The following is a 12,988-nucleotide window of genomic DNA, read 5'->3' on the forward strand; positions in this document are numbered from 1 at the left end:
GCTCAGGCTTGTTCCTTATTCAACTGTGAAATTGGAATCGCAAGAGAAATGTTGCATTTTCATTGCCAAGACTCCTCTCATGATGGAGCACAAGGAAGGGGGGACAGTGTTTGGAGCCAGAGAAAAACATGGCAGGTGACAAGCACTTCTGGCATGTAACAGTAGGCCAAATTTATTTGGTATTATCAAATCCTGGTTCTCTCCAACCACATATTCCCTCCTCCTCCCACACACATATAAATAATGTTTTCAAGGACACTGTAAATATTATTGCAGGAAGCATCTGAATAGGAAAAATTCATTAAAATGAGAAAAAAATTCATATACAGTGAGATGATGATAGCTCATGCCCTTTTCTCTGAGACAGTTGCAGAAAGAGGAGGGCCATGTTTTATGCTTTGAGATTATGGAAGAATTTCAGATAACTAATTGGTATTCTTGGATTGAACAAAATGGGTTTTACACAGGCTGATTCTAATCTACCATATCAGCTTTTTAGTGCCAGAACAATGCTGCATAATAAACAGTTGAAAATTTCAGTGGCATAGAGCAATAAATGTATTTGCAAGCTACAGCTGCTCTGACCAGGCTTAGGTAATCTCAGATAGCCTTTTCCATGACCCTACAGTCAGCAGCTGGTCAACTGGGTGGTGTGACTGGGGCTGGGCTTGCTCATGTGTCTGGGGGTCTCTAGGTGATAGGGTTCATCTGCAGTAGACTTGGCTAGGATGATTGAGTCAACTTGACTCTGGACCACCTATCTTTTATTTCTGGGAGGCTAGCTCAGACATGTTTTTGTTGAGATCAGTTCAGTTGCTCAGTCGTGTCCGACTCTTTGTGACCCCATGGACTACAGCACACCAGCCTTCCCTGTCCATCACCAACTCCCAGAGCTTGCTCAAACTCATCTCCATTGAATCGGTGATGCCATCCAACCATCTCATCCGCTGTCATCCCCTTCTCCTCCTGCCTTCAATTTTTCCCAGCATCAGAGTCTTTTCAAATGAGTCAGCTCTTCGCATCATGGGGCCAAAGTATTGGAGTTTTAGCTTCAGCATCAGTCCTTCCAATGAATATTCAGAACTGATTTCCTTTAGGATTGACTGTTTTGGTCTCCTTGAACTCCAAGGGGCTCTCAAGAGTCTTCTCCAAAACCACAGTTCAAAAGCATCAATTCTATGGTGCTCAACTTTTTTTATAGTCCAACTCTTACATCCATACATGACTACTGGAACAACCATAGCCTTGATGGACCTTTGTTGGCAAAGTAGTATTTATGCTTTTTAATATGCTGTCTAGGTTGGTCATAACTTTTCTTCCAAGGAACAAGTGTCTTTTAATTTCATGGCTGCAGTCACTGTCTGTGGTGATTTTGGAGCCCCTTAAAATAAAGTCTGTCACTATTTCCATTGTTTCCGTAGCTATTTGCCATGAAGTGATGGGACCGGATGCCATGATCTTAGTTTTCTGAATGTTAAGTTTTAAGCCAACTTTTTCACTTTTTCCTCTTTCACTTTCATCAAGAGGCTCTTAGTTCTTCTCATTTATTGAAATAAGAGAAGGCAAGAGAGTAGGTAGAAATATAGAAGAACTTTTTCCAACCTCGTCTTGAATCATATTTATTTAAACTCTGTTGACCAAGGTAAGTCTCATAGCCAAGTCTGGAGTCAAAACAGTAACGTACTATAAGATTATATTGAAAAGGTTGGAGATGAAAAAAAAAAAAGGGAAAAATCTTAGTCAGAATGCATCATTGGTTTTCTGAGGGTAAGGGTAGATATTGTCTACAAAGTGATATAAGGGAATTTGGAGAGTCATAGAAGTGTTCCAAACTTGACTGTAGTGATGGCTCTATTATTGTGGATATTTATCCATATCTATCAAACCATATACTTAAAATTGGTGAATTATATGGCTTATATGCCAATAAACCCAAATAATATTTTTAAATTGATAAAATTATTTATGCCATGGGACTAAAGGATCCAAAGTCCTTCATAGATCGGTGTACCAGAAAATATTGCTATTATGATATCCTTGTTCCTGAACTTATGAAAGGGGGACCTAATGAGGTTAATGACCATCCCTGTGGTCCTGTGTGCTTTTCAGGTAGCTAGATGGCAACCCACTCCAGTGTTCCTGCCTGGAGAATCCCAGGGACAGGGGAGCCTGGTGGGCTGCCGTCTATGGGGTCGCACAGAGTCGGACACGACTGAAGCGACTTAGCAGCAGCAGCAGCAACAGTGATAAAGAATCCACCTGCCAATTCAGGAGATGTAAGAGACACGGGTTCGATCCCTGAGTGGAGAAGACCCCCGGAGAAGGAAATGGCAACCCACTCCAGTGTTCTTGCCTGGAGAATCCCATGGGCAGAGGGGCCTGGTGGGCTATAGAGTTGCAATGAGTTGGACATGACTGAAGTGACTTAGCATTCATTCATTCCATGGTCATGTGAGCATGCAAACCGCTTCTTCCCCCAAGAGATCTATGTTTTTCAGGACATTCTACATCTTTCTCATGGCTTGTGGTTGGGCCACATATTTCTTATAAGAATATTCATCAGAATGGACCACAATCCTCTGTGTGCCTGCTCAGTCGCTCAGTCATGTCTGACTCTTTGTGGCCCTATGAATTGCAGCCCACCAGGCTCTGCTGTACATGGGGTTTTCCAGGAAGGAATACCGGAGTGGGTTGCCATTTCTTCTTCCTGACCCAGGAATCAAACCTGTGTCTCCTGCATTTCATTCAGATTCTTTACCACTGACCACCTGGAAAGCCCAATGCCAAACAAAATCATAGTGCTTATGAATGGGACTCTCAGAACACCAAAGAGGCCAGGGCTGATGCTAGCCAGGACTGTAGGAAAAATGATATATTCTTGACTTGCTTTACCTTACCTTTCCAATCCTTTTCTTTTCTTCTGTGTTAAGGATAAATTTTTGTTGTTCAGTTGCTCAGTTGTGTCCAACTCTTTGTAACCCCAGGGACTGTAGCATGCCAGGCTTCCCTGTCCTTCACCATCTCCCAGAGCTTGGTCAAACTCATGCCCTTTGAGTTGGTGATGCCATCCAACCATCTCATCCGCTGTTGTCCCCTTCTCCTCCTGCCTTTCTCAGCATCAATCTTTCTCAGCATCAGGGTCTTTTCCAATGAGTTGGCTCTTCACATCAGGTGGCCAAAGTACTGGAGTTTCAGCTTTAGCATCAGTCCTTCCAGTGAATATTCAGGAATGATTTCCTTTAGGATTGACTGGTTTGATCTTGCTGTCCAAGGGACTCTTAAGAGACTTCTTGAGCACCACAGTTCAAAAGGATAAATATACTTATCTATTGATAAGATTGTCTCTCTCCATTGGGTTTTTAGCACCAAATCTACTTTGTACTTGTCTGCTTACCTGGAGTTTGGCAGTGCTGATCACACTAGAATCTGTACTTTTAGATTCAGGGTAGTGACTGCATCCTAACACTGATGCTGTGAACAGGAAGAAAGGAGAAATCTGTTGATTTTTGCCAAAGATCTGACTGTTTCATCTAGCAGTTGGGGATTAACCCATTACTAACTGCTCATTTGATTGAATTTAAATGTCTGTTTTTAAAGTCATATTTTACCACAATTAAAGCTGTGGGTTTTTGAAGAGGTGTTGCACAATTGATATATTTTGTTTTGGAAAATGTCCACTAAATATCATGCACAACAATATCTAAAATATGTGGATTTTCACCACAGTGGATGTGGTATTCAGAAGGCAGGTTGGTACTTAGTGGTTTATATTGATTTGTAATTACAGATTCAACTAATAGTGAACCTAAATAAAAGACTTTTGGAAGTCATTTAATCCAAACTTTTATTATATACATTAGGAAAATAAGGCACAGAAAAAATAATTTATCCAAGATAACAAAGTGATCGACCTGGGGCTAAAACTGATGTTTTCTCTTATTTTATATTCCTGCAACAATACATGATATATATATTTCAAGGCTAATGAAAATTCAAATATCAGACTCAGGAGACTTTCTCTAAGCAAGCGTGATGCTAAGGTGCTATATTCTAATGTCATGTGTTGATTGTGACCAATATCTGTGGTATTCAAAGACTCATGTCTGCAGGCTCACAGAACTGAGTTGGTAAAAGGCAAAAAGTAAGTGGGTGGGGATTTTAATAGCTCCTGGCAGTAAAAAGAGTGGCAGCCTCACAGCGTGTGATTCAGTTTTCAACATTTTATAACAAGTTCACTTTACTCCCACTGAGTGGTGGTTCATGTGGTTCCAGGATGAATTTCTTCTATAAAGGTTCTTACTCTTTAAGAAATATAGACATGGCCATAAAGACAATTCAGTCTTTTACCACATTGCCTCCTTTTTCAACTGGTAATAAATTGCTGGCTGAGGCTAGATAGGCACATAATAGGCAGTGGGAAAACCCTCCGTCAGTGTAGAGATTTATCTCTGAATAGTCTGAGAACCATTCCTTATGCAATAAATACTAGAGGTGGGAGATATGGGCCAATGAGGAATGAACAGACTATAAGGAGGCATTTATCAGGATGATGGTAAATATCAAACTTCTCAAAGAGGAGAATTCTATAAACCACAGTCACTACTTAATTGGTGTGCTACTTTTGACAGGATCTGCCTTAAGCATTATCTCTTTAAACAAATTTATTCTAGACTTCCATAGAGATTCTACTCACCACTCTCCTCTGTGTCTTATGTTGAAAACTGATTGCTGTGTAACATTTACTATATATATAGTATTTATTTTTTATATATTTTTACTCTATATAGTAAATGTTACATGCTTTTTTTTTTTTAAACTAATTTGATTGTTTTTAGAGTTCAGAAGAGTTTAGTTTATTCCATTTCTTATACCTGGTACCTGTTCAGATAGTTACCCTCATGGGCAGAGTTTCTCAGATAATCTTTTAGAAAATGCTAATGCCTAAAAGGTACTCAGTAGTTAACTACTGATTGCTTTTTGGAACAAGCTGTTCTCCACCCTCAAGAACTCTTATTTCTTCATAAGATGATTTTTAAGATGTTAATGATTTTCTATGAGGTCTTTAGTGTAAATTTGTGTGATTCTCTCTCCTCTTGGAGCTGTCCTTCTTTTTAGGGTTTCTTACGTCATGGAGGAGACCTCTGGTGGGCAAGCACCCTGTGCAGTTTGTATTAATTACATCCCTAAAGATCTTCTCATTTTACTGTAAGTGTAAGGACCAAAGCTGGGTCTAAATAATGGAAGATGCAGTTTCATTACCAAGAACTATATTCTGATTCCTTGTCTAAGGTGTATTTTCTTTAACCAGGAACTGAAATTGTGGACTAGCAATGGATTTGCAGATAGCTGTTGATCATCATCTTAACTTTGTATTAGTAGAAATATGGTTGACACCTTAATAACACAGGGGTTAGGGTGCTAACCCTTAGTATAATTGAAACTCTGCTTATACCTTATAGCCAGCCCCTGTATCCATGGTTCCTTCATATCTGAGGTTCGACATCCATAAGTTTAAGCAACTGTGGATGGCATAGTGCTCTAGTGCATTTTATTGAAAAAATATTCATATATAAGTGGACCCATGCATTCAAAGTATTTTAATTTTGGTGTTAATGTGAGAATTTGGATTTCAATACCCAAGTTATGCACTTATCCCCCCACCTACGACTTCCCAGCTTAGGTTGAGAACCCGCAACTGAATATCTGATGTTACACTGACTGATTACATTGAGGGTGGAATATTTGGACTGGCTTTAGTCAACAAACATGTATTGAGATCCTTCTATGTTTTTAATCTGATAACATAAATGAGGCAAGATCAGCATATATCTAGAGCTAAAGTTTACTGAACGCTTACTAGGTTCCTGACAATATGATTAGCACCTCGCCTGCAATATTTCATTTAATACAAAAATTGTGAGGCGGGTGTTGCTGGTATCTGTACATTGTAGATAGGAGAACTGAGACTCAAATAGGTTTGGTAATTTGCCTGAGGTCACTCACTTATAGCAAAACTGGGACTTGAACTCACACGTGTGTGATTCTAGAGTCCCTGGTCTGAACCTAAATGCCGTAGAACATCACGGCTGAAGTTTGCTTCCCCTTCGAACCCAATCTCCCTCTGCAGTTTCATCCAGATTTTGGCATTAGGGTACCTGGATTTTATTCTCTTTTTGTTCCCTACCTGGCATTTAGTTTGTGTTCAGTGAATCTTTGCTGAATGAATGTGTGTAGGGTGCTCCTCCTCACTCACCTTGAATGGCTCTTCATTTCATTTGTTAAAACACAGATGACAATGCAGAGGCACTAAGAAGGAGAAAGGTGTTCAAATAACAAAGCAAAAATGTTGTATCCCAGACACTAGTAACACAGCATTGTAATGAAGGTACTGAACACAACAGATCTTTTCCCCTCCTCCAAAGAGTCCAGTTATTCATGAAGTGAAGGACAAAGACATTTTAGTAGTGTTTTTAAGAGAGAAACATATCAGTGGGTGTAATGAAACTTTTGGTAATGGAGTTTTGCTTTTCTTCACAAATGTCTCGCTCGCAACATTCATTCTTAATGGAAGAAAAGATCAACAAGCTACAAACAAATCTTTTCTGTGAAAGATAAAGCAATTAGGAAATACAAAAAAGGAAAGAAAAAAGCTCCAACAAACTGAACAATTACAGACATTATAAGAAAATCAATAAAATCAAACCTACTCTTAAGGCAACAAGTCTATTTAAACATTGTTACAGACTGTCGGATCATTACTAAGAAATCTCAGCTTGGAAGATTACAATAGAATTAAACAAAACCAAACGTTAGGACCAAGCAGAGCATGAGTGCTTTTATGCTCTACAAAGATGTCACCTCACGAAATATGTCATTGTGCGGAAGGAGATCTGCAGAGGTCCTCAAATGAATGGAATCACAGGTGAAAAGGTAAAGGGTTGGGATTCACTTCCTTTCAGCTTGTTTGTTAGCTAGCCGTTTTAGTGTTATTTATGTCACTAACATTGAGTTACAATTGGAAGCATAGAACTGTGCTAGATAATGTGGGGAAAACTCATTTTCAGGTGGTCTGTCCTCCCAGTTTGTTTCAAAAACTCTTACTCATCGTTTAAGAGTCATAGCAATTGCTACCTCCTCTGTGACATTGTCCCTGATTCCTTTAGGCAGAGTGAATCACTTCCTTCCCTGGGCTTGGCAGCAATTTATTTAGTCCTGAAATGGCCCCTGCATATCTCTTACAGCCCTTAGTCATTGCATTATTATGATTTACTTATGGCTGTTCCTCAGATTAAGACTCATTTTATTGACAGAGTCAGCATAGAGTGGGTCATCAAAATATGTTCCCTGTGGAATGAATAAAAGAACAAATCTAGAAAACAGAACAATTATCTTAGCCTAGTGCCCTTTATTCTTTTGCTGTAAAAGGAATTTACTGGGACTCCTGGCTTATATGGGATCTGAGGATTAGATGGTAGTAATATATTAGTGGTCATACCGTGATGTTGATGATTTTACTTTGGTAATATGAGAGAATGTTCTTGTAAAGAGTCTTTTGGGCAGGAGGAAAATACTACCAGATGGAAATCTGGGTCTACATAGAGAAATGCAGAGCACTGGAAATGATGTATATTAGCACACATACGCCACCCACCCCACTTTCCCATAGATTCATGGAAACATTTCTAATTTCAGTAACTTCAGTGACTTGATATAGCTGATGGAGAGAAGAGTTGGCTTTTTTTTCCTTTGGAGAACTTTATACTCTTTCAACATCCAAAAAAAATCATTATGTGTGTTGGAACACACCACTGGTGAGAGTTTTTCAAGGATAAAAACTCTTAGAGAGCCAGAGTGTTTCTCTGAACATCACAGCTTCTCCAGATTCTCAGGGACCCAAATCCAGCACAGAGTTTGACCTTGTTCTAAAGAAGGTTGGGGCCCATTGCTCCTAGGAAGGATCATCACATCACCATCTGTCTGGTCATGGGTAGGAAGGTGGGTTTTTCATAGTTTTATCTTTAAACATAACTTTAAATATATATATATATATACACACACACACACACACATATATATATAATATGAAGAAAAATTGAATACTACCTATAATTACACAATTCAGAGATAACCACTTTAATGTCTTATTATAGTCCTGTTATCGTACATATGTAATATGTATGAATTTTGCCCTCCAAATATACTGGCAAGAAGCATGATATATTTTTATTTCTCTAAATTGAATTAAATGTCTTTGAATCCTTTTTGCTATGCTATCCTCTGTTCCTAGGATTTCTCGAGAAATCAGAGATTTATGTGTGCTAAGTCACTTTAATTGTGTCTGACTTTTTGCAACCCCATGGACTGTAGCCAGCCAGACTTCTCTGTCCATGGCATTTTCCAGGCAAGAATACTTGAGTGGGTCGTCATTTCCTCCTCCAGTGGATCTTCCCAACCCAGGGATCGAACCAGTGTCTCTTAGTTCTCCTGCACTGGCAGGCAGGTTCTTTACCACTAGCGCCACCTGAGAAGCCCCTAGAGGTTTATATGGAACCCCAGAAGTGAAGAGCTCCTAGTCTTTAATCCATTACAGTCCCACCTGAGATGTTCACTGACCAGGCTCTCTTGATCCGTCTTTTCCATCCCACAGTACTGGGAAGCTTTATGTAAGGTTTTGAAAGCTATAGCTCTCAAATACCATGGCTCTCGGCATTGAGGTTTCCAGCATCTACAAGCTACCTGGTCCAAGGTTCTGTCTCCTGGGCATCCTCCACTTATACATCTTCCACCAAACACCCAACTCTGTTCACTTTCCTTAGGACATTCCCTTTCAGCTGTTTTTTTCTAGTCCCACATCTCAGGGGTGTATCCTCCACCGTATGCATAGACTTTAGCTCTTTGCCTCTGTAAGCCTTGATTTTTGACTAAAGTTTCTTGTGAAGATCTCTGGATTTCATGATCCAAAGACTTCCGTTTTCTCCCTGGGGATGGATATTATGTATCTATTTCTTTCTGATTCTTCTGCAGTAGGGAAAATATATCATGTATTATTAAATTATCCTGCCACACATTTCATAATTTTGTATTTTATAGTGTGTAACTCTTTCAGATCAGTTGAATAAATATTTGTTGAGATCTACTATGTAAGACGATGATGAAGACATTTTCTGCAGTGAAAAACTCACAGTTTGGTGAGGAGCATAGGCCCTCAAATGGCTATTTATTCTGACTGTGAGTGATGGTCTACGTGATTACTTCTGAGAATGGGCCTCTCCTTTACCCTTGTTGCTCCTGTTTCTCCATCTTTTATCCCCCTCTCTTTTTCACACATTAGCACAGGTGCAAGTTACTAACATCTGTGCTGCCTTTAAGGAAGCAGTTCAGCCATTCTTCAGGCTTAGTAATGCCAAGAACCATGGGTGTTTCTGATACCTTGCTTTTTAGTTGATTTCAACTCTTTACCTGCCTCTCGTATAGTAGGAATGGGAGTCGTTGGTGCCCACAGACACCTGCTGGGTGCTGAGAGTAACTCCAGATGCTGCTATAATGTGTAGTCACCCAAGCAGAAATAGCCCTTCATTAAGGCAAAATTCTGCCAGCAGAAGTGCTTACCTGGCTCTTCCTACTGTGTGGTACCAGAATATTGACTGTGATTTTTTCATTGAGTCCACCCAACCCTAACACTGTAACATCCCAGGAGCGGTTGTTTAATTGGGCCTTTATGAAAACAACAAAATAATTTGTTTAAAGTGCCAGAATTCAGAATGAAAATTCTATCAATATAGGAACTTAAATATAATGCAAATAGATGACTTTTATTGAACTTATTACCTGCAGGTACTGTGCTAAGTGTTTTATGTTGAATTAGCACATTTAATTTTCATCACTTTATAAGGTAAGTATTATCATCTTTGATTTTATTTATAAGGAAAGCAAACTTTGAGTGTTTATGCCCAAGGTCAACAGAATGAACAACTGAGAGAGCTAATGCTCTTAACCATTCTGCCTCAGAATATGTGCAAAATGTGTAAATGATATTCAGTACACTTCTGATTTCAAACTCTTAGATCCTTTTCACTTTCAGAGAAAGGGCCCATATTCTTGCCTTTACATAGTGTGCATCCAAATGACTGGTACCTCTTTTAGGGTACTCTTTAGAGTTTACAAAAACTCTAATTGCTGCTGTAACAAACCACCATGAACTTAGTGACTTAAATACACAAGTTTATTGCTTACAGAGGTAGAGATGAATCCACTTTCTTGCCTTTTTTAGGTTCTTGGGCCTCCCACATTCTTGGCTCGTGACCCCTCCTATCTGGAACCAGCGGTGATGGGCCAAGCCTTCCTCACGTGGCATCACTCTGGCACTAACTCTTCCGTTTCCTTCTCCTGTTTTTAAAGACTCTGGTGATTACAGTGGGCCCATCTGGATTAGCCAGGATAATCTCTTTGTCTTAAAGTTAGCTGATTAACAATTCTTAATTCCATCTGTAACCTTAATCTTCACTCTGAAATCTAACATTTTCACAGGTTCTGGGGATTAGGACAGGAATACCTGTGGGGACTTATTACTGTGTGTGTCACATGGAGGGGTAGTTTTGTCTCTCTCTGGGGCTTCTGCCTGCTTATCTCTGCATTCTGGTTCCAAACTTTCTCCCTGTCTTCAATCTCTGTTGTTCTCTGATAATCTGCCAGAGTGTCTATACCTTTTATAAGGGGGAAGAGATCCTTTTTGGTTAGGAGTGAGTTGACGTTAAAATTCGTGGTGGGGAGAACTCTGGCACTCATAGCACTTCCTCTGTAACCCTAATACATTCTTCTTTGCTAGAGGAAAGAGTCGTTCTTATTTCACTGATATCCATACAGTGTGACCTGGTTTAAATTATTCAGGGTTCTGGGGGTGGGGGTTTAACTAGATAGTAGCTAGGGCCTAGGGCTATAGGATTGGATCAGCTCAGTTCAGTTCAGTTCAGTCACTCAGTTGTGTCCAACTCTTTGCGACCCCATGAATTGCAGCACGCCAGGCCTCCCTGTCCATCACCAGCTCCCGGAGTTTACTCAAACTCATGCCCATCGAGTCGGTGATGCCATCCAGCCATCTCATCCTCTGTCGTCCCCTTCTCCTCCTGCCCCCAATCCCTCCCAGCATCAGGGTCTTTTCCAATGAGTCAACTCTTCGCATGACGTAGCCAAAGTACTGGAGTTTCAGCGTCAGCATCAGTCCTTCCAGTGAACACCCAGGACTGATCTCCTCTAGGATGGACTGGTTGGATCTCCTTGCAGTCCAAGGGACTCTCAAGAGTCTTCTCCAACACCACAGTTCAAAAGCATCAATTGTTCGGTGCTCAGCTTTCTTCACAGTCCAACTCTCATATCCATACATGACCACTGGAAAAACCATAGCCTTGACCAGATGGACCTTTGTTGGCAAAGTAATATCTCTGCTTTTTAATATGCTATCTATGTTGGTCATAACTTTCCTTCCAAGGAGTAAGCGTCTTTTAATTTCATGGCTGCAGTCACCATCTGCAGTGATTTTGGAGCCCCCAAAAATAAAGTCTGACACTGTTTCCACTGTCTCCCCATCTATCTACCGTGAGGTGATGGGACCAGATGCCATGATCTTAGTTTTCTGAATGTTCAGTTTTAAGCCAACTTTTTCACTCTCCTCTTTCACTTTCATCAAGAGACTTTTTAGTTCCTCTTCAGGTTATTGATATTTCTGAGGTTATTGATATTTCTCCCGGCAATCTTGATTCCAGCTTCTGCTTCTTCCAGCCCAGCGTTTCTCATGATATACTCTGCATATAAGTTAAATAAGCAGGGTGACCATATACAGCCTTGACGTACTCCTTTTCCTATTTGGAACCAGTCTGTTGTTCCGTGCCCAGTTCTAACTGTTGCTTCCTGACCTGCATACAGGTTTCTCAAGAGGCAGGTCAGGTGGTCTAGTATTCTCATCTCTTTCAGAATTTTCCGCAGTTTATTGTGATTCACACAGTCGAAGGCTTTGGCGTAGTCAATAAAGCAGAAATAGATGTTTTTCTGGAACTCTCTTGCTTTTTCAATGATCCAGCGGATATTGGCAACTTGATCTCTGGTTCCTCTGCCTTTTCTAAAACCAGCTTGAACATCTGGAAGTTCTCGGTTCACGTATTGCTGAAGCCTGGCTTGGAGAATTTTGAGCATTACTTTACTAGCATGTGAGATGAGTGCAATTGTGCGGTAGTTTGAGCATTCTTTGGGATGCCTTTCTTAGGGATTGGAATGAAAACTGACCTTTTCCAGTCCTGTGGCCACTGCTGAGTTTTCCAAATTTGCTGGCATATGAGTGCAGCACTTTCACAGCATCATCTTTCAGGATTTGAAATAGCCCAACTGGAATTCTATCACATCCACTAGCTTTGCTCAGAGTGATGCTTTCTAAGGATATTCTAAAATCCAGTGTTCCCTGAAGATAGAGCCATTCTTACAAAAGCATTATTTTTAATCATTGGTATTATGAGTTTATGGAGCTTTACATAATCTGGCATGATCCACTCCTTTTTCAGATAAGGAAATCAAATTCCAGAAGGATGAAATGACTCATCTAAGGTTCTACTTCTAATAAATTTCAAGATTAGAAGTTGGGCTAAAATCACTGTTTTTTCTGTTTAACCACATTTCCTTCCATTAAGTAGTGACCCCTTTTATACCGGCTCCAGTGCGTTCAGTGACTTGCCAAGTGCCACCAAGCTCTAAGATATAGAAGACTGTCACCAGTGACTCCAGTCTCCTGTCCTCTAGTTTAGAAAGATGGATCTTGGTATAAGGTATTCGTGGGCTTTGTTCTAGCTCTGGGTGAGATGTTTCTTGTGTGTTAGAGGAATAATGAGATTGGGTAACGAAAGGCCAGGGGGTAAGGTTGCTGACAGGGGTCTTGGGGAGTAACAGCTGCTGGTTTTGAACGCTTCCGCCATGACAGGCCAGGTACTTCACTGACTGTGTTGTC

The sequence above is a fragment of the Odocoileus virginianus genome, chromosome 10 (assembly GCF_023699985.2).
Source record: "Odocoileus virginianus isolate 20LAN1187 ecotype Illinois chromosome 10, Ovbor_1.2, whole genome shotgun sequence".
NCBI lineage: Eukaryota > Metazoa > Chordata > Mammalia > Artiodactyla > Cervidae > Odocoileus > Odocoileus virginianus.